Raw genomic sequence first — 7,074 nt, 5'->3', positions numbered from 1 at the left:
GAACCGATATCACACCACTGCACTCCAGCCTGGGCAACAAGAGCAAAACTCTATCAAAAGAAAAAAAAACAAAACGAAAAACAAACAAAAACTACATCACCTGCAGACATGCTTTCTAAATATTCTTTTTTCTGTTTTTGTTTTTTTGGTCAGATATAAAACATATGTATCTGCTCATTTCATTGCAAATAGAGGTTCTAATTGGTCTCAACTCTGTGCTCGGTGCCCACAAAGGCATTCTGCACTCCTCTGTGCACAGGCATCAACTCCTCATTCAGTCAGCCAGCCAGGCATATTAACAGATAGCTCACCAAACAATGTGCAACACACTGTCCCCACCAGGAGATCTCTATAAGCAAGGATTATGTTGAATTTTCTTAGTATTCCTTGCACTTAATGGGTGCTCAGTTAATGCCTTTTTGCCATAGTGGTAGTTAATAAATGCACCTAAAATTTCAGTATAGAAAATCTACTATTCTTAGGCTTTTAATCATAAGCTTCCTCAACAAACCTTCCCTCTCATCAGTTGAGTGCTTCCCTCTGATCTACACCTCTCAGAGTCTTGAAAGGAAAAAGAGACTGACCAATTGCCCCCACCCAAAAGACATTTCATCCCACTTAACATTTCTGCAGAGTTTGCCAAATGCAACTATTCGTTTTCCCAAAGCAGGGTGCGGGAGGGGACGTAAAGAGAGATTAGAAAGAAGAAAAATATTCCTACCATGTTGGGGGACTGGATTTATGTGAAACCCAAAGTGAATCAGTCATTACAGAGTCTGGCCCATAGTAATTTTTCCAAAGGTGTTACCACTATTAGTATTTTGTGATCATTAAAGATGCCAAAAACAAGTATGCCTCCTTGCTTTTAGCCATGTGGATACTAGCGCTTGAGTTGCACTTTTGCTTACATTTTACTTGTTAAAAAGATGCTTCTCTTTAAAGGAACAATCGAAATGTCACTTCCTTTGGTTACTTCCTTGATCCCCTTTATGGGGAAAATCATTGGTTTCTTCCTTAACTCTGTTGTTTCCAATGGAAATAATAATGCTAAACCTTCAGCAATGAGAAGTGAGGTATAAAGTCATGGTGATTTACAATATCTGTCTTCTCTCTAGATGAGCATTAACTGCAGGAGGGAGAAAGTCCAGCAGGGAGGCAGGCTTGGTCTCCCAGTTGCTGAAACACAAAATGTTGAGGTCAGATTACAGTTTTTATTTTTAAAAAGTCAGAATTTTGCTTTGTTTTTACATTACATGATGCCATATGTTCAATGCATAATAAAAATACAAAATTTTAATTTTCAATTTTTTAATGTTTTTAGATTAATTTTAAATCTCATTGCAATTGTATGTGTATGTATATGTATATGTATATATATTTGGTATGTACATATGAAATACACATTATACATTTGTATTTATTACACATATGCAATTTATATTTACATATACTATGTATGAGATATATATATACATTCGAGTACTATATATTGTACATATCTTGTACATGTATATTATATGTATATGCTCATGCATATTTGTATGTGCACCAACAGCATATTGTCTACATTTCTGCATAAGCTTTTAAAAACAATTATTATGGGCCAGGTGCAGTGGCTCACACCTGTAATCCCAGCACTTTGGGAGGCCGAGGTGGGCAGATCACACGGTCAGAGATCGAGATCATCCCGGCCAACTTGGTGAAATCCCGTCTCTTCTAAAAATACAAAAATTAGCTGGGCATGGTGGTGGGCACCTGTAATCTCAGCTACTCAGGAGGCTGAGGCAGGAGAAACTCGTTTTCAATGTGGATGTTGGGCAAGTCTCCTTCTGGTTTTTAGTGGCTGGGTTGGTGGTGGGCACACTGGGTGGGGAGGACCACAGGCAGGTCTACCAGCCACCAGGGATACTCATCTCCCTGTGGTTTCCCAGTGGAAGCCAGTGTATTTGTCAATTAATCTTCTACTTATCCATTGATACATCTTTGTTGAGTCCTGTTCTCTATGCTAAAAAATTAGCAGTGAATAAGACAAAAAATCTCTTTGTTCAGATAGTTTATTTGAGAATTAAGTCAAGTGAGTACTGTGAATAAAAGTAAATAAAAACAATCAAGATAATTTTAGATACAAGCAAAGGTCATGAAGGAAATGGTTTCAGGGGCCATTATCACTCCATGGTGATAAGGTGAGAACTAAAAGGCATTGAGAAAGAGTGTTTTAAATAACATATTTTAAAATAATTTTTAAAAGGCTAATTCTACCTGCTAAGTTACAGCTTACAGTGAAAATTTGATGCAGATAGCAGAGGAGAACTCAAAGAATATCACCAATACAGAAAGCAAATAGTGTTGACCTTTGTGGGCTGTTGTCAGGACGTCTGGTTAAGTGAAGCCTGTGTCCTCTGGACTGTGGACCACGGAAGACAGGAGGACTTGTGAGCTGCAAATAAAACCCTTATCCCCCACCCACTGAATGGGCTCCCTCTTGACCAAAGGGATCCCATAGAAACCTTAAAAACTGAGTTCCCAGCCATGATGGGAAGGGAGGTTGGATACAGCTCATTATAACCCCTCCCTTAAGGAGCTTAGACAAAATTGCCCAGAATTAATGTTAAAATAAATATTATAAGACTAATAGAATGGATTTCATGGACAATAAGATACCAAATTAAAACCAAGATGTAAGGTGATGCCAGACCAGGGTAAGTCCTGCCTGCAGGCCATCAATCTGGCTAAACAGGGCATTTTGACCCAGCATCTTGTGGCTGACTCTGACATAGCATCCTAATCTTAGATATTCCTTTCTGCTGACAGCAATTTTTAGAGAAAGCCGCACTCCTTTAACCAGCTGAAAATTAAAGAATTTCTGAATCCACTTATAACCTGTAAGCCCCCACTTTTTTAGGGCAAGCCAATGTATACATTGCACATACTGACTTACATCCTTGCCTGTCACTCCTGCTTCCCTGAAATGTGTAAAACCAAACTGTAATCTGACCACCATATTTTAAATATGTGTATTTAAAAGAGGTTTAAAATAAACTTTTCTAAAATATTTTAGAGTATAGCTTTCCTGTTAACAGACCTCACCAAGAAGGAAAACTAAGGAGATAAACATTGTGATGATGATACAATCAGTTCAAGTTCCTACAGACAGCACTGTGTATGTTAAAGCTGACAAAATTCTATCAGACCCACCATGGCTTAGTGCAGGCAATAAACTCTTCATTTTGAATTTAAACTTGTGCCTAGAAAAATATATGTATTCGGTTGATCATATGAAGTTTCCATTACTGTAGGTCAAAATCAGTCCAACACTGGTCACTTCATGTGACTCAACCTCATTTATTTGCTCTACCTCATGTAAATGGCTCCACTGCCTACTCAGAATGGTATCCCCTAGCAAAGGCCAAGTCCTTTGGCTTCATAAGTAAGCCCCATATTTCCTAGTTACTCCGTCTTTTTAAAGACATACCTAAGTAGGGCTGGAAGAATGCAAAATTTAGAGCTGGAGACGGAAACATAGTTTAAATTACCCTTCTTTGGAAAGAAGAAAATCTGCGTGGAGTTGGTGAGGGAAGATTAGGAAATGCAAGAGATGGGTCTAGAAGGCTTTGACGGCTTTTCCCTGAATCCAGAGGCAGAAAGATGACAGAACTGGCAGCTAAGAAGCTGAAAGGAGCAACTGTGGAGAAGAAAGACTCCTAAAGGAGATGTGAGAAGAGAGGCGCTGTGGTAGCTGGGAGGTTAACCCCCTTCCTTCCTCCCTTTGAGATCTGTACTCAGTTCTGCATGATCAGGGATGCTCTTGTGCAGGCTGAGCCTGGTTAGGAGAAACGGAAAGAGAAGGTGGCATGGCCATGTGCGATACACACATAGAAAGAGGGATTCACTTGCATGGACAGAGTATCTGTCTCTTTCTGGCCCTACCAATGAAATATGGGAGCAGTAGTTTTGATAGTGCCTAGTTATTTGCCTCCTGGGACATTCGCATCTCACAGTCAGTACAGCTTTAAGGAAAAAGATGCAAGCCTCTTTACTTAACATTATAAACCGGATGTCTAAACATGCATTAATTAATAAAAAGGGGAATTGACTAAGCTTGTTTTTCGTATATCTAGAAAAATAGATAATTAACATTTGGAATGAACTAGGATTTTATTCGAGTAATTGCTTATTCACAATGCATTATACATCCTAGAAGTAATAGCTCCATAAAAGCCGTTTATTTCCGCTTTTTGCCTAGGTGTGTGACTGGCTGGCTGCTGTTTCCGGTGGGCATGGGTGTGTCTGGATGCTCATATGTAGAGAGGGCTGCTTATGACTCGGGAGAGGCCTCACCTCCCTCCTCCTCCTTCCCTCTTACTTTCCCTTTCCCTTTCCCTGCGTTTCTCTTCTCCCTCTTTTACACTTAAAACAGCCACTACTATTCTTCTAACTTCTTGTACAAAGTATCCGTGAGCGTTTTGTATTTGTGTTTTATTTATTTGTTGCCCATTCAGAGGAAATGAGAGAACCTTATCTTCATTTAATCATGTTAACCAGTGAAGAGTGTTTAGTTTTTTTTTTCAGGGCCATTTGATTATGAAAAAAAGTAATGACATGATTTCACCTATTCTGTATTCAGGGCCACATTTACTTCCCCACTTGCATTGCTATTTTTGAAAAAAGATTGATAATTTTAAATTATTCCTTGTATTGGAGAAATATCAACAATATATAATTTTTTATTCGGCAAACAACATTTAAGTTTTTATCTAACCAAGAACGAAAAAGACGATTACAAAAATCTCAGCAACTGAAAAGGGATGTGCTATTATATCAGTGATCCTGGGGAGAATATTGTGTTTTCAATGGCTATTGTACCTTACTGCATATAAAATGTTATTACTCTTTATTAAAAGTTACAAAGGATGTGTTCAGTTGAAAGCACTATCAACTATCCTTTGACAAATCTGGTAGATCATACCAGTATTTTGCAGTGCGCCATGTTTGACACAAGGGGCCAAACAGAAGTTGAAATATAAAGATATGTTAATCTCTTTTAGTGTAAAGGAGGTGCAAAATAAAATAATTTACTGAATAAGGTAGCCTAAATGAAGTAGCCTGAAAGCAATCCAATAACCCCTGGAATTTTTGTGTTCCTTAGTACTTTTACTAAGTAGTTCACAAGGTCTGATATTTAAGAAAATGTAATGTAATTATTAGCATTTTGAGATATCTGCATTTGAGTTATTAGAAATCAAATGATTTAGGGTAGTAATCAAATAATTAAAATATGACTGCATAAGTGGGGACTATTTCATGACTTAATATACTGGTTTGAAAATGTACATATATGCATACCATAGTCTCTAAAATATAAGACATTGAACTACTAAATCTTTCATTCATACATACACACATTGATTCAGTGGAGTGTATCTAGGTACCAAAAAAGCTATGGTGAGCAAATTGTACATTCTCTGCCTTCATAAGGCTCACAGATTTATTATGGAGACAGTAATTTAATAGTGCTATAAATAGTAGTGCTACAAAAGAGAAGTATATGGTGCTGCCAGAACACATAGTGGAACCTCCTACTCATGACATGCAGCCTACCAGACACCTCCAGCTCAGCTCAAAGGAGGAAACCTTTAAGTTCCATATTTCATATACCCATTACAGTATTCAGTCACTCAAACCTCACTGTTGAGCCAACATTGTGACCACCCACAACCCATCAGAGGCAGTGGGAGGATAGTCAGAAGAATCAGAACAAGCCTTCAGCCTTTACTTGCAACTGGGAGGAATGATATTTGGAATTTCCAGCCACAGTTTTTGCCATGATCTTGTAGGCTCCTGGGAATCTTATGAGATGCAGCATTTGTCCACTAATAGTGAGAAAGTTTTCAGATAGATCTTAAATACGACCTAGATCTAACTATATCTCACCCCAAATGCCACAAGAATACACAAATTTGAAGAATCTCAGCTGAGACTGTAAGCCTCCGTGATCGTTGTAAATGGAAGCTATAAAAATCATTTAAGACAAAAGAAGATGCTTGATATCCCTGGGAGGTAGACATATGGACCATGATGAAGACTACCTCCTTGACAAAGAGAGAAGAAGACTGATGGCTGCAGTAACCAGAGGAAGCCGCTGGACCAGTGTTCCTCAGTGGCACACAGGAAAATGCCCTGAAATTCCACTCGAGCGCTTTTGTTATCAAGCTTCCCCAACAGAAAGCACTGTTCTGGGAGAACATACCGCAACCATTTTTCTTTATAGAGGACATCTGTCAAGATTGACCTTGTCAGAGGCTACATTTTGAAAAATAATTAAGATAGAGAAAGCTTCCTCCTTTATATAGAGATAGCAAGTGAAAAATTCTTGCTAAAATTATAAATTGCTGATCTCTTCTCCTACCGAGTTAGGCCGTTAGTGAATTTACCACAGCTTTATATATTTTCCCCCCATTTATCAGATTGTGTGTGTGCAGTGTGTGTGTGCGGGGGTGGGGGGATCTGTCAGCATACCTTGTCAGTCAAGTAGTTTTACTGTCAACTCAGACAAATTCCAAACATTGTACAGATTCACAGAGAAGCAAATTGGTTTTCTGGCCCCAGAAGACTCCCTGGGTTGTATTATATGAGTAGAGGCAAGGCAGGCTCAGGTTGATCGATTAGTGGGAGATTGCAGGGGCACTTCTGTAGTGCAGACTAAAACAAGAACCTTCCTAGAATGGCAGGGAGCTTGTGAATCAAGTCTTCCTGGATTAAAAGTCATCACAGACTATAAATTCCCAGGACCAGTTCAAATATGTGAATATCATATAATTCATTAGAAATGACTACTGGATCATTTGGTTTTATGGGCGCCATGTTAGTTAGGAAGGTACACTTTAAGAGGAAGATGAAAGTATATATCAATTTCTTCATTTATAATAAAATAAAATTTGCAAAAAGTTACAATATTTTATGTTATATATTAGTCACTGAGTACCCAATAAAAGAAAATTTTCAAAAAAATAACGTTTTACAAGTAGAAATAGACTTTATTTGGAAACATGAAATACATACATTTTGCCTCTTACC

Source organism: Macaca fascicularis, chromosome 3 (assembly GCF_037993035.2).
Source record: "Macaca fascicularis isolate 582-1 chromosome 3, T2T-MFA8v1.1".
In the NCBI taxonomy this organism is placed as follows: Eukaryota; Metazoa; Chordata; class Mammalia; order Primates; family Cercopithecidae; genus Macaca; species Macaca fascicularis.
Note: the sequence above shows the minus strand (reverse complement) of the source record.